Source organism: Callorhinus ursinus, unplaced genomic scaffold (assembly GCF_003265705.2).
Source record: "Callorhinus ursinus isolate GAN/ISIS: 27379988/994484 unplaced genomic scaffold, GSC_fseal_2.0 scaffold34, whole genome shotgun sequence".
Classification (NCBI taxonomy): domain Eukaryota; kingdom Metazoa; phylum Chordata; class Mammalia; order Carnivora; family Otariidae; genus Callorhinus; species Callorhinus ursinus.
The window spans coordinates 16,336,219-16,362,755 of record NW_027397096.1 but is presented as its reverse complement, the minus strand read 5'-3'; the positions used below and the strand labels follow the sequence as shown (position 1 = coordinate 16,362,755).

At 40.6% G+C, this 26,537-nt stretch overlaps 1 long non-coding RNA gene across 1 annotated transcript in view; it reads left to right on the top strand.

Moving 5' to 3' along the window:
• The window catches only part of LOC141370425 (uncharacterized), a 49,686-nt gene extending 30,804 nt beyond the window's left edge, over positions 1-18,882 (top strand). The window contains exon 3 of the long non-coding RNA XR_012374467.1: positions 17,576-18,882. This is a non-coding gene — a long non-coding RNA (uncharacterized lncRNA). The remainder of the gene's footprint in view (positions 1-17,575) is intronic.
• Positions 18,883-26,537: the final 7,655 nt, after the last annotated feature.

Here is a 26,537-nt window from a genome sequence, read left to right as displayed (position 1 = left end):
TTTGGTGAGAATTTTTGCATCCATGTTCATCAAGGATATTGGTCTGTAATTCTCCTTTTGGATGGGGTCTTTGGTTTTGGCACCAAGGTAATGGTGGCCTCATAAAATGAGTTTGGCAGTTTTCCTTCCATTTCTATTTTTTTGGAACAGTTTCAGAAGAATAGGTATTAATTCTTCTTAAGTGTCTGATCGAATTCCCCTGGGAAGCCATCTGGCCCTGGGCTTTTGTTTCTTGGGAGATTTTTGATGACTGCTTCAATTTCCTTAATGGTTATCGGTCTGTTCAGGTTTTCTCTTTCTTCCTGGTTCAATTTTGGTAGTTGATACAATTAGGAATGCACCCATTTCTTCCAGGTTATCTAATTTGCTGGCATAGAGTTGCTCATAATATGTTCTTATAATTGTTTGTATTTCTTTGGTGTTGGTTGTGATCTCTCCTCTTTCATTCATGATTTTGTTGATTTGGGTCATTTCTCTTTTCTTTTGGATAAGTCTGGCCAGGGGTTTATCAATCTTGTTAATTCTTTCAAAGAACCAGCTCCTAGTTTTGTTGATCTGTTCTACTGTTCTTTTGGTTTCTAGTTCATTGATTTCTGCTCTGATCTCGATTATATCTCTTCTCCTGCTGGGTTTAGGCTTTATTTGCTGTTCTTTCTCCGGCTCCTTTAGGTGTAGGGTTAGGTTGTGTATTTGAGCCCTTTCAGGTTTTTTGAGAAAGGCTTGAATTGCTATATACTTTCCTCTCAGGACTGCCTTTGCTGTATCCCAAAGATTTTGAACAGTTCTGTTTTCATTTTCATTGGTTTCCATGAATGTTTTTAATTCTTCTTTAATTTCCTGGTTGACCCATTCATTCCTTAGTAGGATGCTCTTTAGCCTCCATGTATTTGAGTTCTTTCCAACTTTCCTCTTGTGATTGAGTTCTAGTTTCAAAGCATTGTGGTCTGAAAATATGCAGGGAATAATCCGAATCTTTTGGTACCAGTTGAGACCTGATTTGTGACCTAGGATGTGATCCATTCTGGAGAATGTTCCATGGGCTCTAGAGAAGAATGTGTATTCTCTTGCTTTGGGATGGAATGTTCTGAATATGTCTGTAAAGTCCATTTGGTCCAGTGTTTCATTTAAAGTCTTTATTTCCTTGTTGATCTTTTGCTTAGATGATCTGTCCATTTCAGTCAGGGGGGTGTTAAAGTACCCCACTATTATTGTATTGCTGTCAATGTGTTTCTTTGCTTTTGTTATTAATTGCTTTATATAATTGGCTGCTCCCACGTTAGGGGCATAGATATTTACAATTGTTAGATCTTCCTGTTGGATAGACCCTTTAAGTAGGATATAGTGTCCTTCCTCATCTCTTATTACAGTCTTTGTTTTAAAATCTAGTTTGTCTGATATAAGGATTGCCACCCCAGCTTTCTTTTGGTGTCCATTAGCATGGTAAATGGTTTTCCACCCCCTCACTTTCAATGTGGGGGTGTCTTTGGGTCTAAAATGAGTCTCTTGCAGACAGCATATTGATGGGTCTTGTGTTTTAATCCAATCTGGTAGCCTGTGTCTTTTGCTTGGGGCATTTAGCCCATTTACATTCAGGGTAACTATTAAAAGGTATGAATTTAGTGCCATTGTATTGCCTGTAAGGTGACTGTTACTGTATATTGTCTGTGCTCCTTTCTGATCTGTGCTGCTTTAATCTCTCTCTTTGCTTAGAGGAGCCCTTTCAATATTTCTTGGAGGGCTGGTTTTCCTGTTTGCAAATTTCTTTAGTTTTTGTTTGTCTTGGAAGCTTTTTATCTCTTTTTCAATTTTCAATGAGAGCCTAGCTGGATATAGTATTCTTGGCTGCATATTTTTTTCGTTTGGTGCTCTGAATATTCCATGCCAGTCCTTTCCGGCCTGCCAGGTCTCTGTGGATAGGTCTGTTGCCAATCTAATGTTTCTACCATTGTAGGTTACATATCTCTTCTCCCAAGCTGCTTTCAGGATTTTCTCTTTGTCTCTGAGACTCGTAAGTTTTACTCTTAGATGTCGGGGTGTTGACCTATTTTTATGGATTTTGAGAGGGGTTCTCTGTGCCTCCTGGATTTTGATGCCTGTTTCCTTCCCCACCTTAGGGAAGTTCTTTGCTATTATTTGCTCCAATATACCTTCTGCCCCTCTCTCTCTTTCTTCTTCTTCTGGGATCCCAAATATTCTAATGTGGTTTCGTCTTATCGTACCGCTTATCTCTCGAATTCTGCCCTCGTGATCCTGTAGTTTTTTCTCTCTCTTTTTCTCAACTTCTTTATTTTCCATCATTTGGTCTTCTATATCGCTGATTCTCTCTTCTGCCTCATTTATCCTAGCAGTTAGTGCCCCCATTTTTGATTGCACCTCATTAATAGCCTTTTTGATTTCGACTTGGTTAGATTTTAGTTCTTTTATTTCTCCAGAAAGGGTTTGTCTAATAACTTCCACGCCTTTTTCAAGCTCAGCTAGTATCTTTAAAGTCATGATTCTGAACTCTAGGTCCGACATCGTACTAATGTCCGTATTGAGTAGGTCCCTGGTTGACAGTATTACCTCTTGTTCTTTTTGCTGAGGTGATTTTTTTCATCTTGTCATTTTGTCCAGAGGAGAATAGATGAATGAAAGAACAAAATGCTAACAGGTTAACAATGTCCCCAGCAAATATACTGTATACAAATCAGAAAAGACCTGAAACCAGGGGAAAAGAAAGGGAAAGAAAGAAAAAAGAAAGAGAAAAGAAAGAAAGAATGAAAAAAATTAAAAAAAAGATTAAAAACAAAAACAGAACAATACAAAAAAACTGAATATGATCAAATATGATCAGGCTAGTGCATAGATCAGTGCCACACACTAGATTTTGGGCGTATTTTGATCTGTTAGAAAAATGTCCCTCCTAAAATTTTAAAGGAAGAAAGACATATATGTACAAAATAAGGGTTGATACAATGAAGGGATGGCAGATGATTGTAAAGATGAAAATTATAAAAGATTTTATAAAAGGAATTGATACGATAAGAAGTTGTTTGAAAAAAGAAAGAAGAAGATTTAAAAAAAAAGGGAGAGAATGTGATCAGGCAGGACACTAGAAGAAAGCCATACACTAGTGATTTAGGGTATATTTTGATCTGTTAGAAGAAACTGTATCTCAAAATTTTAAAGAGAGAACAACATATATATATATATGCCAAAAATAAGGGTAACTACTATGAAGGGATAAAATATGACTCTAAAAATGAAAAATAAAAAATGTTTTTTTAAAAAAAGGCATTGATAAGATGTTGGGTGAAAAATGGAGAAAGAAATTAAAAAAACAGTTAAAAAATTAACTTTGAAAAACTAATGAATCATGGTAAAAAAAAGCCATGAATTCTATATGCAGTATTGCCCTAGCACTGGGAGAACTTGGTCCTGGCTTGCTGGCTGTTCCTGCTGATCTTCTGGGGGATGGACCCGTTGCCATGGTTCCCAGATGTCTTTGCCGGAGGTGGAATTTTCCCGCCCTTGTGGGTCCGGGCTAAGCAAGCTGCTGGGGTTTGCTCTCAGGAGCTTTTGTTCCCTGCAATCTTGCCGTATGGCTTTGGAGGATGACAGTGAAAATGGCGGCCTCCCAATCTCCGCCCCAGAGGAGGCAAGAACTCGGGGCCCCGCTCCTCAGTGTTCCCCCAGAGAAAAGCAGCCAGTCACTCCTGTCTCCTCAGTCTCCAGCCGCGCTCTGTGCTCACCCGGCCTGTGACCGAGCGTTTCTATCTCTGGCACCCGACCCTGTGTGGAGTCTCCGAACCCAGCAGATCCCTGCGGTGCGCTCCCGCGCCGCTCCTCCCGGGGGAGGAAGGGGAATCTCCCCGGATCTGCCGCTTGTTGGGTCCCTGCTGGAGGAGCAGTTGCCCGACTGGGCCGCAGATCACAGTCTATGGCAACCCCGAGCTCAGAGCCCACGCCTCGGCTCCCTCTCTGCAGCCGGCTTTCCCGCTCTGATACCTGGGAGCTCTGCTGCACTCAGGCACCCCCGGTCTTTCTGTGACCCCAAGGGTCCTGAGACCCCACTGTCCCACGAGGGTTCTACCCCCCGCTTAGCCACTGGAGCAACATCCCTCAGCGGAGCCGACTTCTAAAAGGTCCGATTTTGTGCTCCGCGGCTCTATCACTTGCCAAAAGCGGCCAACGGAGGCCCCTCCCCCGCCGTCTATCCTCCTGAATATCGCCGCGGATTCACTTCTCCGCTCGCCCTACCTTCCAGTAAGTGGTTGCTTCTCTGTTCAGAGAGTTGTTACTATTTTTATCTTCAATCTCCTGTTGAGTTCGTAGGTGTTCAGAATGGTTTGATCCCTATTCAGCTGAATTCCTGAGACCAGACAAAATCCAGGTCTCCTACTCCTCTGCCATCTTGCTCCGCCCAGGTCTCCCCACTGTATCTTTTAACATGTATTAATTAAGCACCTGCTAAGCTTTATGCATTGCGTGAGGACACAGTTATTGCGTGGAATGATCTCTCAGACATATGTGTAACAATTAAAAGCATATTAATGAAAAGTGCTGTTTGTTCTGTTAAAATATTTTAAAAGCGTCTTGGAGATCCAAAGGAAGGAGCAACTGATCTGCCCAGAGAAGTTTAGGAGAGGATAAGAGTAAGTAGGAGTTGAACAAGCAGATAGTAAATGGGGGAGGGAATTTTGGGAAGAAGTAATGGCATGAACAAACAAAACAGGAGAGACCTTCAGAATGCAGGAATGTGGTAGATGTGTTGCCATGAGAGATTAGAGTATTTGTGTCAATAATGGGAAATAAGTGTGTTCCATTAGAGTTGGATTTTTAAAAGGCCTTATACACTCAACTGGTGAGCTATTATTTTATTTTGTAAGCAAGGGGAGACTTCCACAGGTTTTTAAATATAGAAGTGACATAATCATATTTCTCTTATCAGTATATCTTTGGTGGCACAATTTATACTATCTGTATACCTTCTGGTAGAGAAGGATAGAGAGGGGCTGACAAATGGATTACAATTTGTTTATCAACTCTATGAAATTTATATACATCTGTGGGAAAACAAAGTATATCAGAACATGTGAAAAATAGCTATGAGGGGGAGAGTGATTTTGATGGTGGTGGTCTCTTCTTGATTTCCAGAATTTTCCTTTGATATAGGAGTTAGGCTATAATGGAGTCTACAAAAATGAGCTTTGAAGAGTAGTGTAATCCTAAATTGATAAAATACATGCTGATGGGTTATGGTGATTTTTTTATTGTCAGCATCACCACTGTGACTGCAACTTAGAAACCACCAAGTTTAATAGCAGCTGTTAATTGTTCATTAATGCTTGAACTCTCAGAAGTGTTTATAGAACTAATACAACTCACAGATTTCTACTGGCAGGAACTAGTCATCAACATTCTAGGTGTCTTAGCTTCTATTCCTTTCTCACTTGGGGCTTGGCAAGACTAACATATGTGTCAGAGCCATATATACAGTTTTGGTGGAAGATGGACTGTCTTCTTCCCCTTCTATCTCCTCTGGCCATAGAAAGAATCCTTGGATCTTTATTGTTTTTCTCCCTAGTCATATATTTAAGAAAACCCTGTTTTTTTGTTTTGTTTTTTTTAAATCTCTGACTAATATCCCCTCCTTTTTGATGGAATGCCCTTTAGGAAATTTGACTAAACTTGTTAAAGCTTCCACATGAAGCCAGTGATTAACTGAACAATAAATATATAGCTGACCTTTATAAATGCAAATATCATGGCCTGGAGAGGTTGGTGAAATGTGTTTCCTTTTTTTTTCTTTCTTTTTTTTATCAATATGTTCAGTTAAATCTTTCAGCATTGTCAAGAGTTAAACCTCTGGCTAAGACTTGAATCAAGACAGTTCTGAAGTACACAGCAGTTACCTTGCGTTTAATTTATTATATTTGAAAATTATATTTTTCATTTCCCTCGGATTTAAAATAAATTGCAACACTCTTAAATTGCTTCTAGTTTGTTTTTGGTACAAGACATTTTTATAGCCACTAGCTTATATCCTCCTAAAATGCTAAGAGTAAATAAAGTATTAGTGACAATGATAATTCTAGTATTGGTAAGAGTAATGGTTTTGATGACGACGATGATGATGGTAACTACAATTTATTAGAATTTCCTATGTTCTAGTATGAGGTAGAGAACTAAAAACCTAGATCGCGAAGTGATTTGTCCAGGGTTACACAGAAAGTATTAGAACACATTTTGGGATTTAAGTCTTTTGTCTTCTGTTCCAAGCTCTTTCACCCATGTACTGCCAAATCTCATACATAAAATGCCCTTCCTACTCCTTAGGTGATGCATCTCACCTCTACCAGAACTTGGTTAACCTCATCTCCTCTCAGAAGCATTCCCTGCCACTTATCAGCCATGTGGTTTTGAGCAAATTATTTAACATGAGTTTACTCATCCTAAAAAAAGAGGTAACAGTATGTGGCTCAGGCACTATTGCAAAAATCAAGTGGCTTAACCTAGAAGGCCTAGAAAAGTCTGGCAGGAAGCAGGCATTCACAAGATTGTGGTTCATTTTTCTGCACTGGCCACTAGACTCTGTATGCCCTATCCTAATTATGAGGAGTACAAGGGATAATTAAAGAGTCATGTTAATGCAAGGCTCACAAACTTTGGATATTGGCACAAATCACTCATGTTAGCCAGTGAATTGCAATCTTTTCTCTGTTCAAAGCTTTCGTCAGCATTGCACTAGACCTTAATCCTGCTACCACTAATGGGGAATAAAATGTCCTAAAGGAAGATGTCTGAAGAGGAGGGAAACACAAAGAACCCTGGTAGGTCAGTCTTAGAAGGAGCCAAAGCTTATACTTCATCAGAACAAAGGATTGTACATTTTCCCTTGGCACATTTAATGTATATTTTCTAAGAGGTCAGCTAAAAATAATAGAGTGCAGCCAATCCAATATCAGGCAACTGCTCCAACATATTTCCCTTCAGTACCTGATGAGCAGCAGTGTCTAAGAAACATCTAGGCAATACAAAATGAGCACAAACCCAGCCAACCCTGAATGCTGCATCATCAGTTTCCTCCAACCTTGGGTTAAAAAAAGACAAAATAATATTCTACCTTTTTCCCTTCTCTGTCTCTAAGAAAATAGAATTCTGAAATGTAAAACATAACATTAGAATTCTTCTCTTTTAGTCCTCAAAACAGTGGCTATCTTTTCCATGTTTTCCTCCTCCTCCCATAAAAGTCTTTTTTCTTTTACCTTAAACAGACAAATAAAACAAAACTTTTTATAAATTGAGATTGAGTTCAGTTTTAGTTTTCCTTTATTTGAAAAGGTTCTCTAGATATGATTTTATATCTATTATCTCTTGGCACTGTGATTCTCCTTAGGGTAAACAAGACTAGTCTCATAATCTCTCTTTTGTAGCTGTGGAAGGAAGTTTAGAAAATTGGGTAATACACCTAGATGTCTTAGCTAGCAGGCTGTACGGTCAGAGCTAGATCCTAAAACTTCTGACTTCATGTTGTTTTTCAAAATCAGAGAACCTCAAAGTGTTTTTGGTTTTGCTTTTATTGTTGTTCTTATAGAGTATGTGTGTGTGTTTTCCCTGTATATACCAAGTGCAGAATTTAGGTTTCTAGAAACATAAAAACAAAAAACAGTGAAGCTATTACTACCTTGAAATTTACCTTCCAGCTGGCAAATATACACTACCCAAAGCAGAAAGCAAAGTCATTGTAATTGAGTGCTGGAACAACTGTACAAACCAGTGGTAGAACTTACATAAGAGTCATCAGGGAAGATCTCTGGGAATATGTGAGAATCTATCCATCTGTGGAATCCAGAGCCCTGGTTTCACATCCACTGTCAGAATTTGGGGGAGGGGGATTCTGTGCTGAATGGTCTGTGCTTCTAGGAAGTTCCTTCATTGAGTATGACTTTAACAAGCTTTTATTACCTTCTACTGCCTTGATTGCAGGAGTGAGTTTGATCTGTTTATTCGTTGTCCTTAAAACATGACAGGGCCTGTGACAGCTTACCCACAATCTGCTCATTAGAGGGGCTCCCTGTGGATATTGTATTTGGAAACAGGATTCCAGAGACATGGATTCATCTGCAGGAATGATTCCCTGAGAGTCTCCTAGAGGAAACCATAGTCAGGAGGGAAATTGGAGTAAAAAACTTAATGACCAAACCATGTTTTGCGCTAACGGTCAACAACAGGTTAAAACAGTAGCTAGGCCATGACAGTTAGTGGCAGAGAGGTCAGAAGAGTGAAAGCAAGGGTTGATGCATGAAGCAGGTGAAATCAAGAAGTTTAAGCAAATTCTGAAAATGGTGGATCTTTCTTTTTTGTGGGTCAAGTTACAACCAAGCTGCCAGAGTTCTTTGAAGACATCCGGGAGGGCTGGACAGTTTTTACGAAGCTATTTACCCTTCATATAATGCCCTTTCCCTCCTGTCCATGACTTTGATTCCTAAATTTCCTGCAAGGCTCAGCTCTAAGATTTTCTCCAACATAGAATTATTCCCAGTCACCCAGACAATAGGGATCTTGTTCAGTTTGTCATGTATTCAGACAGCTCCCTTTATCATTTCATTTGTCATATACAAAGTTTTTTCTCCAAAAAGAATATAAGCTTATGACAGCAGAGGTGAAAATGTGGTGCCTTTGGAAAGCCCCAAATGCCTTAGTCCAGTAATCATTATCATTGTAGCAAATACACGTCTGGCACTTAAACTATGTACGATGCTCTCTTTTAAGCATTTTTCACACATTTAGTCCTGACAACAACCTACACAGCATTTCCTGTTGTTATCTTATTTTATACATGAGGAAACAGAGTCCTAGAGAATTTAGAGGATATTTCCAAAGTTACCTTGGTTGAACCACTAAGATGTTGACCTCTGAAATCTTCCCAGAACAATTCTCATAGGTACTTTCCCCTTTCTCAGCTGCCAAAGAAGTAGATGTTGTGTGGAATCTGAATACAGCACCTGGCTGGAGAGGGTTGATTTTCTGATGATTCACACTTTTAAATAAAAATAATAAAACCCTTGGCTGGACAGCTTCACTTCCCCAGTCCAGCTGGGATGTGGTCACTCTGGTTCCAAAACACACTTGGGTGATATTCCAGCTTGAATAGCATAATTTGCACATTCGGTTGTCAAAGTTCTGCACGGTGGTCTTGTGATCACATTCCTTGTCCAGTGCCTGCCAAAAGTTTGCTAATGCTTTGGCTCCCTGTCCTGCTCTTTGCTGGAAGTGGCATCGAGGAGAGTGGGATGTCTTCTTTAGTTGCAGACCTAAGCTAAAAAGGGATAAGCGGGGTGAGTGACCTAAACCTAAGTCCTGATTCAGCCATTATTTACTGGGCACTTAGTATGCATCGAGCATTTTCCTGTATCTTATTACATTGGATCTTCCCAGTAGCCCTCTGGGGGTGAGTGTCACTATCTGAATTTTATAGATGTGGCCGCAGATTCAGATGTGCAAAATAACTTGTCAAAGGTCATTACTCAGCCAGTAGAATGGAAGAGATCCATTTTCTGTAGATCTCCAGTTTCTGTGTGCTTGCTGCTACATCCAGTTACTTCTAGCTCACTTTGAGGTGGATAAAGTAAAGAATGGAGGGACAGTATAATAAAGATGATGATAGTAATGACTAACACTACTAACATTTATTGGGTTCCTCACTATAGAGTAGGCACCATGAAAACACTTCATAAGTATCATTTCATTTCATCCTCACACCAACCATATTAAGTAGACACCAGTATTTCCCCCATATTACAAAGAAGGAAGATGATGCATTAGTCCAGACTAAAAAATGATAGCACTAAGATTTGAGCCTAGGCATTTGTCAGTATAGCTTGTTATAATAGCTACACATAAACATACCACGTAGGAATAGTGGATTGCATTCTTCCCCTGCCCTGGATCTTCATGAGAAAGCATGAGATGAGCACTTAAAAAAAAAAAAAAAAAGGTCAGACTGACAACATTGCCAATGGAATCCATTCAACCAAAGTTAGAATTCCCAACTCTTACCTCCATGTTTTAGGGGTGACTTAGGAAAATTGCAGACAGACTGCAAAGCAAATGATGGGAATTATTGAGATGCAACCTTACCTGGCCTGGAGTTTTGGATGCCCAAGCCAGTTACCTGTGTCAGTAAGTTCTTCCCGCTTCATCTTATTAGGAGTAAACTGAGAATGAGATGTGGATGCCTAGCCAAGCCTTTGGTAATCCACACCTCTGTCGTTGAGATATGAAAAGGACCTTTTGTTAGTAAGAGTTCTCAGACACCTCTTCTGGAAGAGAGTCAGTCATGAGTCCCCTGCAGCCATGAGGGTTGTCACTCCTTTGCATGAGGGGAATAGGCAGCCACAGGGAATCTGGGAGTGGCAGCTACTCCCAGAGTGATTGAGAACAGAGTTATGCCTGGCAAGGGAGAAAGGGAAAAAGAAGAGGAATGGCAGATTGAGGATTAGTTTTATATCCAGTTATTAACACACCAAACTAAAGGAGCAGGGTTACTTCATGTGTGTGTATTACTTGTTACACTGTTTTCTTTCCTCCTCATTAAAAATAAAAGACATGGGGCACCTGGGTGGCACAGTTGGTTAAGTGTCCAACTCTTGATCTCAGCTCAGGTCTTGATTTCAGGGTCATGAGTTCAAGCTCTGCTTTGGGCTCCACGCTGGGCATGATGCCTACTTAAAAATAAAATAAAATAAAATCAATAAATAGACATTATTTAAACACTATTATAACAACAGAAGGATATTGACATTCTACTTTAGGTTTTATAACCCTTACTAGTTTTCCACCCATATATCATCCATTTTTATGTGACTGTAATTGTAAAAGAGAGTGTTTCTCCATGTTGGCCCATATTTCTTAAAAACATTTCTTCAGAAGCTAACTCGATGTGTAGAGGACACAAACCTATTTTTCCTGTCTTCTCTTCATTGATATCCTGATATTTTTATCTCCATTCTAGAGTGTGAGCTTATTCATAACTATACTAGAGGGTGAAGGCCTAAAAATCAAGGAAATGTAAATTTGTTTACAAATGGCTCCCATTAAAAATAAAACAGCTGTGGGGCACCTGGGTGGCTCAGTTGTTAAGCATCTGCCTTCAGCTTAGGTCTTGATCCTAGGGTCCTGGGATCAAGCCCCGTGTCCAGCTCCCTGCTCGGCGGAAGGCCTGCTTCTTCCTCTCCCCCTGCTTGTGTTCCCTCTCTCGCTGTCTCTCTGTCAAATAAATAAATAAAATCTTAAAAAAAAAATAAAACAGCTATCATATGGGAGAAGAGGGAGGAAGGAAAAAAGGGTCAAATTGTTCATTAAAGTGAGTTTTTCTTCTAGTTATTGTCTGGTTAGGAAAACCGAAGGTGAAGAAATGCACTAATGAGCTGACAAACAGCTCTGTGCTGTGGAAGTTTGGCAATGGCCCAGTAACTGCTCCCAAGAGTGGACACCTCTGGTGATGCCAGCAGCCATGCCAAGGCTGGGTGAGGCTGGAGGGGAGAGAAATTCCTTGCATACCTTTGGATCTGTTCACTCATTGACTCAGGAAATAGGCCTGTGTCACTCAGCTGGTAGCAGCATTACTTTTGCATGGGAGGCCAAGGGTTCAAGTCCCACACCAGAAACTTGGCAGCTTCCCAAAGCCAATGCTTCCATTGTCATGTAAGGCAGATGGTGGCAAGCACTGGACAAGAGAGCTCTTTCTCCTTGGTTCTTCCAGGGAAATGGGAATCAGAGGAGTGAGGGTGGCAATACATCACTCAGCTGAGTTTGACCCACAAGCTTTGAAGAACTCCAGTATGGAACTAGCAGAACTATCACCCAGTTACAGGCCCTTTCCAAGAGGAGAGGAAAGATTGAGCTCTCTGCCCGTGGTGCAACATCTCTTTAACTCAACCCTGAGCTTAGTAAATGTAGAAACCAAGAACAGAAAAAATGGTGGCAAGTCTTGATTGTCAGAGTGAGGAAGAAGCGGTCCCAGTTAGTGAGGAAACCAAACCTGGAATACATATCCATACTCCTGTAGAAAAATCTCTTGATGAAATTTTCTTTAAAATAGTTGGATGTGGGGCGTCTGGGTGGCTCAGTTGGTTGGGCGTCTGCCTTCAGTTCAGGTCATGATCCCAGGGTCCTAGGATTGAGCCCTGAGTCTGGCTTTCTGCTCGGTGGGTGTTTGGCTTTCTCTCTCTCTCCCCCCCCTTTGCCCCTCCCCACCACTCGTTCTCTCTCTATATACAAATAAATAAAATCTTAAAAAAATGTGTGACATTACTTGACACTTTATTGTGACCTATGAAAGCAATTTGTCATTTAAGTGTTGTTTAAATATTAAATTGTTTAAATGTTAGTTTAAAAGTTTAAAAAGTATCACATTTAAAAATATTTGGAATTTTGCATGTTAAATATACCTGATCAATTTGATTTTTAGTAAATATTGGAAATCGGGGGAATAAAAAATGGTGGCAGAGAGGGGCCTGCCACTTCAGGGAAGGTGAAGGTGGTGATGGACCTTTTTAAATAAAATAAGCTTACTCCAATAAAAGATAAATCATGTAGGCATGAAATAGAAATTCTTCAGACAGAAGAAGAAATTATATGACAGCTTGTGTGGCCTGAAAATAGGTTTGTGTCATCTGTTCATGGAGTAGTATTTTAGCTTACAAGTTGCTACAGGGCTGGTTCTGGTTGATCTACTTTGTGCACAGCCCTGCTGCCAGGGCCCTTTGCCTGGGAACATGGGAGGCTGAGTGGGTTTGGGGATAGTGTTCTTCTGGTAAAGTTCTCTTTAGAATAGAGAGGCCTCAGTAACAGGAGCTGCCTCTCCACCTGATGTAGAATCACCCTTCCCTCCTTTCCCCTTGAAATAAAATACCTTGCTTGTGATCAGCTGTAAGGGAGGTACCGACTTGCACAGGGACTTCACTGAGGGGCCCCAGTCTGGTATTTCTGTTGCCAGAACATCTTTTGCTGTGTTCCCATGGGTTTCAGTTCTGTTCAGTTATCAGAAGCTCTCTTCTCCTGTAAGGCCTTCTCTCCTATCCCCTGAACCTAAACATGCACCAAAGAGATTGCGATGGTCCCAGGAAAAAGAAAATCCTCCAAAGCTGGGAGAGAGTTTTTGGATCTTCCTTAGCATTCTGTGGTACCTGTCTTTAGTTTTCTGTGTTTTCATTATTAACATCTTTCCTTTTATTATTATTATTATTAACATTCCCTCCTTTTTGTGAGGGAAAGTTTGTTTTTTTTTAAACAGCTTTATTGAGGTGTCATTCACATACCATACAATTTGCCAATTTAAAGTTCCAGTTCAAGGGTTTTTAGTATATTCACAGATTTGGGCAACCCTTACCACAATCAATTTTAGAACATTTTTAGTACCCCCAAAAAGATACCCCACATCCTTTAAGCCAGCATTCCCAATGCCCCATCCTCCCAGCTCAAGGAAACCGGGAAAGTACTTTTTGTCTCTTGGATTTGCCTATTCAGGATGTTTCACAGAAATGGAATCAGAGATCTATTTAAGCATCCTACTGTCCTTCAGAAGAGCCTGGCAAAAGACCTTGTACCTAATAGGACTTTGAGTAAGGTTAAACTGTTACTTGTATTAGGTATATTAGATTACCTGGTCTTAGGATCAGTATAACCCACGAAGTAGGAAACTGGATAGTCCTAGATGAAAAGCCTCAAATGTCATTACCCGGAGTGTGCTAATGGTGTGGATATTATCAGAATGGAAGGACAACCTATGATTCATAGCTTCCCCTAGGTCAGATTCCACAGACACAGACTCCTGTACTCCCAGTCTGTTCAACGATATAACACGGACGCCATAAACTCAACAATTCAGAAATCGATTTCTTAGAAGAGTGGAGTTCTCTCATGAGTTGGCACACCACACTGCGTGTTAACAGGCAATAACACTAAAATGCACTAAAGACCATGTAATTTATTCCCAACATGCTGTTATTCTTTCCAAAACATTAGCTTTGGAGCAGAACGTTTGCTAAATGTTGTCTTTATTTCCAAGGCTTGGGGTAAAGATCGAATGTACCCAATGGCTGAGAGATAATTGGCCACTTTACAGTTTCAACCTCAAATGAACTCTCCTGTCTGAGTAAATTTCCTGGTAAGAGATCCCATTTTAATAGAATGTGAAAGCTGCAAGAAGGATGGAGCTTACAGATCGCAGTATGGTCTGTTAGATAAATGACCAGGGGTAATATATCTTAAAACCACATTTTGTAGACAGTTAACAGAAAGCCCAGGGGGGGAAAAATACCCAGTGGTTCAGCATTCATGCCTAAATGAAAATAACATGTGTGCCTTCAGCCCAAGATGTGCCAGGGCTTGGAGGGAAATTGGCAAGGATTAAGACCAAGAACCTTTTGGGAGCTGTTAGACATTGTCATCCTGGGCCTGACCTCACAGCTTGCTCTTGGAGGAGAAAGCAGAAGGGGCTGCATTAAAACTTTGCTCTCTCAGTTGCCACAAAGAGCCTCAAAAAACACCTTGTAGGTGGTGTCTTTTCACTGAGTTGGCTTTGAGTTAGAAGTAAAATTATCATTTTGTTTAGTAGCTGAAGAAAGGGATGGTTGTACTATTTAATCTAAAAGTGGTCTCTGGCACTGACAGTGGATCCCTAGGTGTTGAGAAGTACCTAAGAACATGAGGGTGCTCTTGCTCTGTATTTAAAGTGAGACCATTTGTTTCCTCCTTTGGATTATCCTCTTTCCTGAGGTCTTCCTCATGGTGACCTGATGACTGTGAGTTGTGTTTGTGGAAAGGTGGTTTTACTGTTTTAAGTTCAAATTTCATAGGCCTGAGCCCCTTGGTTTAAGATTCAGATTCTCCAGAATGGAAGGGAACAAAAGCCCCAACTGTTAATTTATTTCAGTAGAGAGATGGTTTAAACCTTCTACCAGAGACAGCATCTATTTATAGGGGATCATCCTAAAGATTCAATAAGTTAAAAAAGAAATTGGGCCAGGAACTATCCTGGGAGGCAGGTTAGAGCGAACCATGGCCCCACCTTGAAGGCACTCATGGTTTATTGGTTTTTGATGGGGAGAGGGAGGAGAACAGAAACGTGGCATGCTGTGGCTAGGTATATATGGGATATAACAGGGCACAGCCTAGCGTGCATCCGAAGGACTTCCCAGGGAAAGTGATTCTTGTATTGGGTCTTAAAGTAGGAATAGGAATTGGTCAGGCATCTAGAAGTTGGCAGCTGGGTAGAAGAGAGTGTTTTTGAGGCAGAGATAACAGCATATCCAAAGGTACAGCAATAGAGAGATAGCATGATGTGGTTCAGCATGTGTTGGATGGGTGGGCCTGTGTTTTTGCGAGATAGGTCTGGACAAGTTGGCAAAAGCCAGAGCAACAGAAGCCTTGTATTTGGAAAGAGATGTACCACTTTCCTAGTTCTTCCTGGCTATTTCAATATGGCAACTAATGCCCTGAGTTCAGTCTTAGTAATTACAACTATATGCATGTTCCTCTCTTTTGCTCCAGACAGACTGTAATCAAATTCTGGCTCTGCCACTTACTATGTATGTAACCTCAGACAAATTGGCCACATGGAGCCTCTGTTTTCTGTTCTGTAAAATGGGACCAAACTAAGAACAATACAATGGGGTTATTGTGAATATTATCAGGATCAAGCAAGCACAATTGTGTGGCATTAAAACGTTCTCATGAAATATTTGTGGAATCAAACTGGTGCAGGAATAAAAAGGAAATTCTACTGCCTGGAAAACAGCCATTAGCTTTCCAAACACCAGTGGCTGCCAAAGTAGTCTAGGGCTCCTGGAAAGAGGTAGAAAAGGGATCTGAACCCTGAAGAAGAGTGACAGGAAGCCAGGGACCCAGAACCAGTAGACAGTAGGCCAGCAAAGCAGATTGAAGTGGAAGGGATGCGACTCGTGCCAGAGCAACAAGGGCACCACTAGCTCAGGAGTACAGATGGGAGGAAGGAGGTGGCAGGTGCTTGCTCCTAGAGCACTTCGGGGAATGGGTGCACGGCAGCCCGTGGTTTCCTCTTTCCTGATGTCATCCTGGTGTCCTACCAGGCTCTGGAAAGAAATCAAAAAAGGGAAAGAAGAGAGGAAAAAGGAAAAAAGAGAACAGCTGCAGTTTTATATATTAACAGTAACACCCTTTCATGATAAAAACACTCAACAAACTAGGAATAGAAGGAGATTTCCTCAGCCTGATAGAGAACATCCAGGAACATCCCACAGCAAACATCATTCTTAATGATGAAAGGCTAAAAGCTTTTCCTCTAAGATCAAGAGCAAGACAAGGTTGTCTGCTCTTGCCACTTCTGTTCAGAAATTGTACTGGAGGTTCTTACCAGGGCAATTAGGTAAGAAGAAGAAATAAAGGACATCTAGATTGGAAAGGAAGATGTAAAACTGTCTTTATTTGCAGGTGATATGATCTTGTTTATAGAAAAACAACCTTGAAAAGAAGAAAAAAGTTGGAAGTTTCATAGTTTCTGATTTCAGAACTTATTACAAATTGACATTAATCAAGGCAGTGTGGTACTGGCATGAGGATAAACATGTACATCAATGGATTAGAATTGAGAGTTAGAAATAAGACTTCTCATTTATGATCAACTGATGTTCCACAGGGGTACCAAAAAATTCAATGGGAGAAGTATAATCTTTTCAACAAATGGTGCTGTGACAACTGGCTATCCACATGCAAAAGAATGAAGTTGAACTCAAACCTCACATCATATACAAAAATGATCTCAAAATGGATCCAAGACTTAAATGTAAGAGCTAAAGCTATAAAATGCTTAGAAGAAAACATAGGGGAAAATCTTCGTGACATTGGGTTTGACACTGAAAGCATAAGCAGCAAAAGGAAAAGTAGATAAATTGGACTTCATCAAAATAATAAATTTTCTGCTTCAAAGGATATCATCCAGAAAGTGAAAAGACAACCCACAGGATGGGAGAAAGTGTTTGCAAATTATAGATATCTGGTAAGGGGCTTGTATCTAAAATATGTAAAGAACATCTACAACTCAATAATAAAGGGACAAAAAACCAGTTAAAAAATAGGAAAGGATCTGAAGAGGCCTTTAGCCCAAGAAGATCTACAAATGGCCAATAAGCATGTAAAAGAAGCTCAACATCATTAGCCATCAGGAAAATGCCAATCGAAGCCACAGTGAAGTACCACTTCATGCCCACTTAGAATGGCTGTAATGAAAAAGACAATACAGGTGTTGGTAAGGATGGGGAGAAGTTGGGAGTTTTCCTATACTGCCAAGGGAGTTTAAAATGGTGTAGGCACTTTGGAAAACATCTGCAGCTCCTCAAAAGGATAAACATAGGGGCGCCTAGGTGGCTCAGTTGGTTAAGGGTCTGCCTTTGATTCAGGTCATGATCTCAGGGTCCTGGGAGGGAGCCCAGCATCGGGCTCCCTCTCAGTGGGGAGCCTGCTTCTCTCTCTCTCCCTCTGTCTCTTCCCCCCTGCTAGTGTTCATTCTCTCTCTCTTTCTTAAATAAATAATAAAATCTTTTTTTTTTTAAAGGATAAAGTTTACATCACTGGAAGATCTACCAGAGAGATACGAAAACAGTTCCACACATAAACTTGTACATGAATGTTGATTGCAGAATTATTCATAATAGCCAAATAATGGAAACAATCCAAATTTTTGATCACTGATGAATGAATGAGTAAAATATGGTATATCCACACAATGGAATAATATTCATCAATAAAAAGAAATGAACTGATACTTGCTACAACACAGATGAACCCTGAAAACATTGTTAAGTGACAGAAGTCAGTCACAAGGAATCATGTATTGCATCATTCCATGTGTATGAAATACTCAGAACAGGAAAATCCGTAGAAAAAAAGAGAAGATACGTGGTTGCCTATGATTGGGGGGAAATGGGGAATGACTTCTCATGGGTGTGGAGTTTATTTTTGTTATGCTAAAATATTCCAAAATTGATGATTATGATGGTTGGGTAATTCTGTGAATAGATCAAAAGCCATTGAAGCGTATGCTTTTAATGCATAAATTGTATGGTATGTGAATTATATCTCCATAAAGCTACTATAAAAAATCAACATTAATAAAACAAATAGCTGTCATTGAGTATTTTTCAAATGCCAGGTACTGTGCTAAGCTTTATAGTCTTACCTAAGTGTTATAATAAATATGCCAGGAAGGTTTTATTATCTTTCTTTACAACAGAAAAACATAAGTTGAGACATATTAGGGAACTTGCCCAAGGTCACAAAATTAGTAGGTGCTGTATTAGTTAGGAGTTAGGACTTTGACCCATTTTTATTTTACTTTGAGATTCAGAGCCATAGAATGGCTAAAATTAACGAGTCAGGAAAGGACAGATGTTGGTGAGGATGCGGAGAAAGGGGAACCCTCCTACACTGTTGGTGGGAATGCAAGCTGGTGCAGCCACTCTGGAAAACAGTATGGAAGTTCCTCAAAAAGTTGAAAATAGAGCTACCCTACGACCCAGCAATTTCACTACTAGGTATTTACCCCAAAGATACAAATGTAGGGATCCGAAGGGGTACGTGTGCCCCAATGTTTATAGCAGCAATGTCCACAATAGCCAAACTGTGGAAAGAGCCAAGATGTCCGTCAACAGATGAATGGATAAAGAAGATGTGGTGTATATATGATGGAATATTATGCAGTCATCAAAAAAAACCCCGAAATCTTGCCATTTGCAACGATGTGGATGGAACTAGAAGGTATTATGCTAAGCGAAATAAGGCAATCAGAGAAAGACAAGTATCATATAATCTCTTTGATGCGAGGAATATTTAATCTCAGGAAACAAACTGAGGGTTGCTGGAATGGTGGGGGTGGGAGGGAGGGGGTGGCTGGGTGATGGACATTGGGGAGGGTATGTGCTATGGTGAGTGCTGTGAATGGTGTAAGACTGATGAATCACAGACCTGTACCTCTGAAACAAATAATACATTATATGTTAATTAAAAAAAAGAAGATAGTAGGAAGGAACAAATGAAGGGGGGGAAATCAGAGGGGGAGACAAACCATGAGAGACTATGGACTCTGAGAAACAAACTGAGGGTTTTAGAGGGGAGGGGGTTGGGGGAAGGGTTGGCCCAGTGACGGATATTAAGGAGGGCATGTATTTAATGGAGCGCTGGGTGTTATATGCAAACAATAAATCATGGGATGCTACATAAAAAACTAATGATGTAATGTGTGGTGACTAATGTAATAAAATTAAATTTAAAAAAAAGGTCTTAGGTGGATCTTGTAGGCCTTCTTGTGTTCCAAGTCCAGTGTTCAGAATATGACCACTACCAAACAACAGGAGTTAGTGCAATCTCTGCTTCCAGCTTTCTCACCATGAGCTGTGGTAAGGTATTGGCCCCCAGTTGCTGCTGGATATGGATTGGAGAGGATCTATCCTTAGTTGTGTTCTCTGGCCTTCCAAGGGTACATTTGTTCTAGAGACTCTCTTAATTCCCCCTCAGATGTGTCACAGCTGTAATTCTGGGAGTGAGACTGTTGACCCTCCACCCCCAGCACCTGATTTTACAGATTGTGTCTTGTGTTTGAAACGGAGTCCTGTTACTCTTGGCTCTGTCTGCTTCCTAGTTCCAAGAAATAAAACGTGAGAAGGAAGGTGTTAGGCCCACGAAGACAAAGACATCTAATAGGCTTACCAGGGAGAATTTGGATGAGTTTTGGGAAAATGACTGTGAAGTAGATGGATTACATTTTCTGTTTGGGCTCAGCAGTTAAGGGGAAAAGGGGAACCAAAGCCAAATGTCCTTGGGAATCTTGTCAAATTCCAAATGTTGGCAAACATTTCAGGATGTTTGAGTTTGGCAGAATCAACACCTTGACTATGCCCTTTCTTCTTGGACAAAAGTGACTGAAAAACCTGCAAGAATCCAAGTCCAAAAGAAGTCATGGGCATGATTACCCTTGTATGGAAAGTAGCACAGTGGCCCTCCTTGTCAACAGAAATAGTTCAGGGATGGTATTAACCATTAGCATGGTTATGATAACAGGGTTTTTAGAAAGAGGGTAAAAATCAATTGAAGTAACAACTGAGGTCCTAAAGGGAAGCAGCATATCCTTTCATTCTGCTGTTTGTGATCAAGGGCAGAAGCTGGAAGGGGAATTGTGCCCTGTGACTATCCACAGCTCCTGATTTTGTGCATTCTGAAGTATTCCCAGGAATATTGTGGCCTCACTCTCATCTGTAGAATGGGCACAGAGAGCCCTTCTCTGGTTTTCAGTAAACCCAGAGCCCCCATGATAGAATGGAAGGAAGAAGAAGGTGATGATGAAGTCCTGGGAACAAGCTGAGCCCTTGTTGAAACACCTAAATGGGTATTAGTTTCTCTAATACTTCCTGAATTAACTCATTGATTCACCATATTTACTGAGTACTTACTATGCTCTATGCACTAGAAAGACAACAGTAAATAAAACAGACCAAATTCCCGGCCCTCCTGGATTTCATATTCTAATGGATAAAATACCATTGTATTTGGGAAATATAATGTTAAATTACTAAAGCTCGTAAAGGTCAGTTGTGGAGTTGGTCAAGAAGGGATAGAATTTAATTTTCCTTCCTACAAGTAGCTACAATACCCTGTTGGAATTTTAACCCTAGTACTACAGATATTTATTCAGTTTTCCTGATAAATTTTAACGTTGACTTTCATTCTTACTCAGACTCTGTTGTCTTTACAATTAACGTGATGAATTATGTCCAAAGTTAAATTTTCTAAGAAGGAGAAGCAACAGAGGGGTGGAGCAAGATGGCAGAGGAGTAGGAGACCTGGGTTTCTTCTGGTTTCAGGAATTCAGCTGAATAGGGATCAAACCATTCTGAACACTACGAACATAACAGGAGATTGAAGAGAAGAATAGCAACAACTCTCTGAACAGAAAAGCGACCACTTACTGGAAGGTAGGACGTGCAGAGAAGTGAATTCAAGGCGATATTTGGGAGGAGAGACGGAGGGGGAGGGGGCCTCCATCGGCCGCTTCTGGCAAGTGATAGAGCCGCGGAGCACAAAATCGGAACTTTTAGAATTTGGTTCTGCTGAGGGACGTCGCTCCAGTGGCTAAACGGGGGGTGGGACCCTCACGGGACAGTGTGGTCTCAGGACCCTCGGGGTCACAGAAAGACCAGGGGTGCCTGAGTGCAGCAGAGCTCCCACGTATTGGAGCGGGGAAGCCGGCTGCAGAGACGGAGCCGAGGCGCGGGCTCTCAGCTCGGGGTTGCCATAAACTGTGATCCGCGGCCCAGTCGGGCCACTGCTCCTTCCAGCAGGAACCCAACAAGCGGCAGAGCCAGGGAGACTCCCCTTCCTCCCCCGGGAGGAGCAGCGCGGGAGCGCACCACAGGGATCTGCTGGGTTTGGAGACTCCACACGGGGTCGGGTGCCAGAGATAGAAACACTCGGTCACAGGCCGGGTGAGGACGGAGTGCAGAGGGAGACTGAGGAGACGGGAGTGATTGACTGCTTTTCTCTGGGGGCACACTGAGGAGCGGGGCCCCGAGTTCTCAGCTCCTCCAGGGTGGAGATTGGGAGGCCACCATTTTCACGCTGGTCCTCCAAAGCTGTACCGAGAGCTTGGAGGGAACAAAAGCTCCTGAGAGCAAACCCGAGCAGCTTGCTTAGCCTGGACTGACAAGGGTGGGGCAATTCCACCTCCAGCAAAGAAGTTTGGGAACCATGGCAACAGGCCCCTCCCCCAGAAGATCACCACGATCAGCCAGCAACCCAAGACCAAGTTTAACGATCAAGGAGAACGGGAGAGCTCCAGCGCTAGGGGAATACTGCACATAGAATTCATGGCTTTTTTTACCATGATTCATTAGTTTTTCAAAGTTGATTTTTTTAATTGTTTTTTTCTTTTTTTGAATTTTTCTTTTTCCCTTTTTCAACCAACATCTTCTCAATCCCTTTTTTAAAAAAAAAAATTACTTTTCATTTTTTAGAGTCATATTTTATCCCTTCATTGTAGTTACTCTTATTTTTGGCATGTATATATAAGTTGTTCTCTCTTTAAAATTTTGAGATACAGTTTCTTCTAACAGATCAAAATATACCCTAAATCACTAGTGTATGGCTTTGTTCTACGCTCCTGCCTGATCACATTCTCTCCCTTTTTTTTTCTTTTCTTCTTTGTTTTTTAATCTTTTCTTTTTTCAAACAACTTCTTATCAATTTCTTTTATAAAATCTTTTATAATTTTCATCTTTACAGTCATCTTCCATCCCTTCATTGTATCAGCCCTTATTTTGTACATATATAAGTCTTTCTTCGTTTAAAATATTAAGAGGCACTTTCTGCTAACAGACCAAAATACGCCCAAAATCTAGTGTGTGGCACTGATCTATACACTAGCTTGGTCATATTTGAGCATATTCTGCTTTTTTGTTTTGTTCTGTTTTTGTTTGTTTTTATCTTTTTCTTTTTTTTTTCTCTTTCTTTTTTCTTTCTTTCCTTTTCTTTTCCCCTGGTTTCAGGTCTTTTCTGATTTGTTTAGAGTATATTTCCTGGAGACGTTGTTAACCTGTTAGCATTTTGTTCTCTCATTCATCTATTCTCCTCTGGACAAAATGACAAGACAAAAAAAATCACCTCAGCAAAAAGAACAAGAGGTAGTACCGTCTGCCAGGGACCTACTCAATACGGACATTAGTACGATGTCGGACCTAGAGTTCAGAATCATGACTTTAAAGATAACTAGCTGGGCTTGAAAAAAGTGTGGAAGTTATTAGAGACACCCTTTCGGGAGAAGTAAAAGAACTAAAATCTAACCAAGTCGAAATCAAAAAGACTATTGATGAAGTGCAATAAAAAATGGGGACACTAATTGCTAGGATAAATGAGGCAGAAGAGAGAATCAGCGATATAGAAGACCAAATGATGGAAAATAAAGAGGCTGAGAAAAAGAGAGAGAAACAACTACAGGATCACGAGGGCAGAATTCGAGAGATAAGGGATAGGATAAGATGAAACAACATTAGAATAATTGGGATCCCAGAAGAAGAAGAAAGAGAGAGTGGGGCAGAAGGTATATTGGAGCAAATTATAGCAGAGAACTTCCCTAATATGGGGAAGGAAACAGGCATCAAAATCCAGGAGGCACAGAGAACCCCTCTCAAAATCCATAAAAATAGGTCAACACCCTGACATCTAATAGTAAAACTTACGAGGCTCAGAGACGAGAAAATCCTGAAAGGAGCTCGGGAGAAGAGATATGTAACCTACAATGGTAGAAATATTAGATTGGCAACAGACCTATCCACAGAGACCTGGCAGGCCGGAAAGGACAGGCAGGAAATCTTCAGAGCATTAAACGAGAAAAATATGCAGCCAAGAATATTAGATCCAGCTAGGCTCTCATTGAAAATTGAAGGAGAGATTAAAAAGCTTCCAGGACAAACAAAAACTAAAGGAATTTGCAAACACAAAACCAGCCCTCCAAGAAATATTGAAAGGGCTCCTCTAAGCAAAGAGAGCCTAAAAACAGCATAGATCAGAAAGGAACACAGACGGGGCGCCTGGGCGGCTCAGTTGGTTGAGCGACTGCCTTCGGCTCAGGTCATGATGCTGGAGTCCCCGGATCAAGTCCCGCATCGGGCTTCCTACTCAGCGGGGAGTCTGCTTCTCCCTCTGACCCTCCCTCCTCTCATGTTCTCTCTCTCATTTTCACTCTCTCAAAATAAATAATAAATAAATTAAAAAAAAAAAGGAACACAGACAATATACAGTAACAGTCACCTTACAGGCAATACAATGGCACTAAATTCCTATCTTTCAATAGTTACCCTGAATGTAAATGGACTATATGCCCCAATCAAAAGACACAGGCTATCAGATTGGATTCAAAAACAAGACCCATCCATATGCTGTCTGCAAGAGACTCATTTTAGACCCAAAGACACCCCCAGATTGAAAGTGAGGGGGTGGAAAACCATTTACCATGCTAATGGACACCAAAAGAAAGCTGGGATGGCAATCCTTATATCAGACAAATTAGATTTTAAAACAAAGACTGTAATAAGAGATGAAGAAGGACACTATATCCTACTTAAAGGGTCTATCCACCAAGAAGATCTAACAATTATAAATATCTATGCCCCTAACATGGGAGCAGCCAATTATATACGGCAATAACAAAAGCAAAGAAACACATTGACAACAATACAATAATAGTGGGGGACTTTAACACCCCCCTGACTGAAATGGACAGATCATCTAAGGAAAGGATCAACAAGGAAATAAAGACCTAAATGAAACACTGGACCAAATGGACTTCACAGACATATTCAAAACATTCCATCCCAAAGCAACGAAATACACATTCCTCTCAAGTGCCCATGGAACATTCTCCAGAATAGATCACATCCTAGGTCACAAATCAGGTCTCAACCGCTACCAAAAGATGGGGATTATTCCCTGCATATTTTCAAACCACAATGCTTTGAAACTAGAACTCAATCACAAGAGGAAAGTTGGAAAGAACTCAAATACATGGAGGCTAAAGAGCATCCTACTAAAGAATGAATGGGTCAACCAGGAAATTAAAGAAGAATTAAAAAAATTCATGGAAACCAATGAAAATGAAAACAGAACTGTTCCAAATCTTTGGGATGCAGCAAAGGCAGTCCTAAGAGGAAAGTATATAGCAATACAAGCCTTTCTCAAGAAACAAGAAAGTCTCAAATACAAAACCTAACCCTACACCTAAAGGAGCTAGAGAAAAAACAGGAAATAAAGCCTAAACCCAGCAGGAGAAGAGAAATAATCAAGATCAGAGCAGAAATCAATGAACTAGAAACCAAAAGAACAGTAGAACAGATCAACAAAACTAGGAGCTCGTTCTTTGAAAGAATTAACAAGATTGATAAACCCCTGGCCAGACTTATCCAAAAGAAAAGAGAAATGACCCAAATGAACAAAATCATGAAAGACAGAGGAGAGATCACAACCAACACCAAAGAAATACAAACAATCATAAGAACATATTATGAGCAACTCCATGCCAGCAAATTAGATAAAACAGAACAAATAGGTGCATTCCTAGAGAAGTATCAACTACCAAAATTGAACCAGGAAGAAATAGGGAATCTGAACAGACCTATAACCACTAAGGAAATTGAAGCAGTCATCAAAAATCTCCCAAAAAACAAAAGCCCAGGGCCAGATGGCTTCCCAGGGGAATTCTACCAAGCATTTAAAGAGGAATTAATACCTATTCTTCTGAAACTGTTCCAAAAAATTGAAATGGAGGGAAAACTTCCAAACTCATTTTATGAGGCCACCATTACCTTGATCCCAAAACCAGACAAAGACCCCATCCAAAAGGAGAATGACAGACCAATATCCTTGATGAACATGGATGCAAAAATTCTCACCAAAATACTAGCCAGTAGGATCCAACAGTACATTAAAAGGATTATTCACCATGACCAAGTGGGATTTATCCCTGGGCTGCAAGGTTGGTTCAACAACCGGAAATCAATCAACGTGATACAATAAATTAACAGAAGAAAGAACAAGAATCATATGATCCTCTCAATAGATGCAGAAAAAGCATTTGACAAAGTACAGCATCCTTTCTTGATCAAAACTCTTCAGAGTAGAGGGATAGAGGGTACATACCTCAACATCATAAAAGCCATCTATGAAAAACCTACAGCGAATATCATTCTCAAAGGGGAAAAGCTGAGAGCGTTTCCCCTAAGGTCAGGAACGCGGCAGGGATGTCCACTCTCACCACTGCTGTTCAACATAGTATTAGAAGTCCTAGCCACAGCAATCAGACAACAAAAAGAAATCAAAGGCATCCAAATCGGCAAAGAGGAAGTCAAACTCTCAGTCTTTGCAGATGATATGATACTGTATGTGGAAAACCCAAAAGACTCCACCCCAAAACTGCTAGAACTCAAACAGGAATTCAGTAAAGTAGCAGGATATAAAATCAATGCACAGAAATCAGTGGCATTCCTATACACCAACAACAAGACAGAAGAGAGACAAATCAAGGAGTCGATCCCATTTACAATGGCGCCCAAAACCATAAGAGACCTAGGAATAAATTTAACCAAAGAGGCAAAGCATCTGTCTCAGAAAACTATAAAATACTCATGAAAGAAATTGAAGAAGCCACAAAGAAATGGAAAAACGTTCCATGCTCATGGATTGGAAGAACAAGCATTGTGAAGATGTCAATGCTACCTAGAGCAACCTACACATTCAATGCAATCCCCATCAAAATACCATCCACCTTTTTCAAAGAAATGGAACAAATAATCCTAAAATTTGTATGGAACCAGAAGAGACCCCGAATAGCCAGAGGAATGTTGAAAAAGAAAAGCAAAGCTGGCGGCATCACAATTCCGGACTTCCAGCTCTATACAAAGCTGTCATCATCAAGACAGTATGGTACTGGCACAAAAACAGACACATAGATCAATGGAACAGAATAGAGAGCCCAG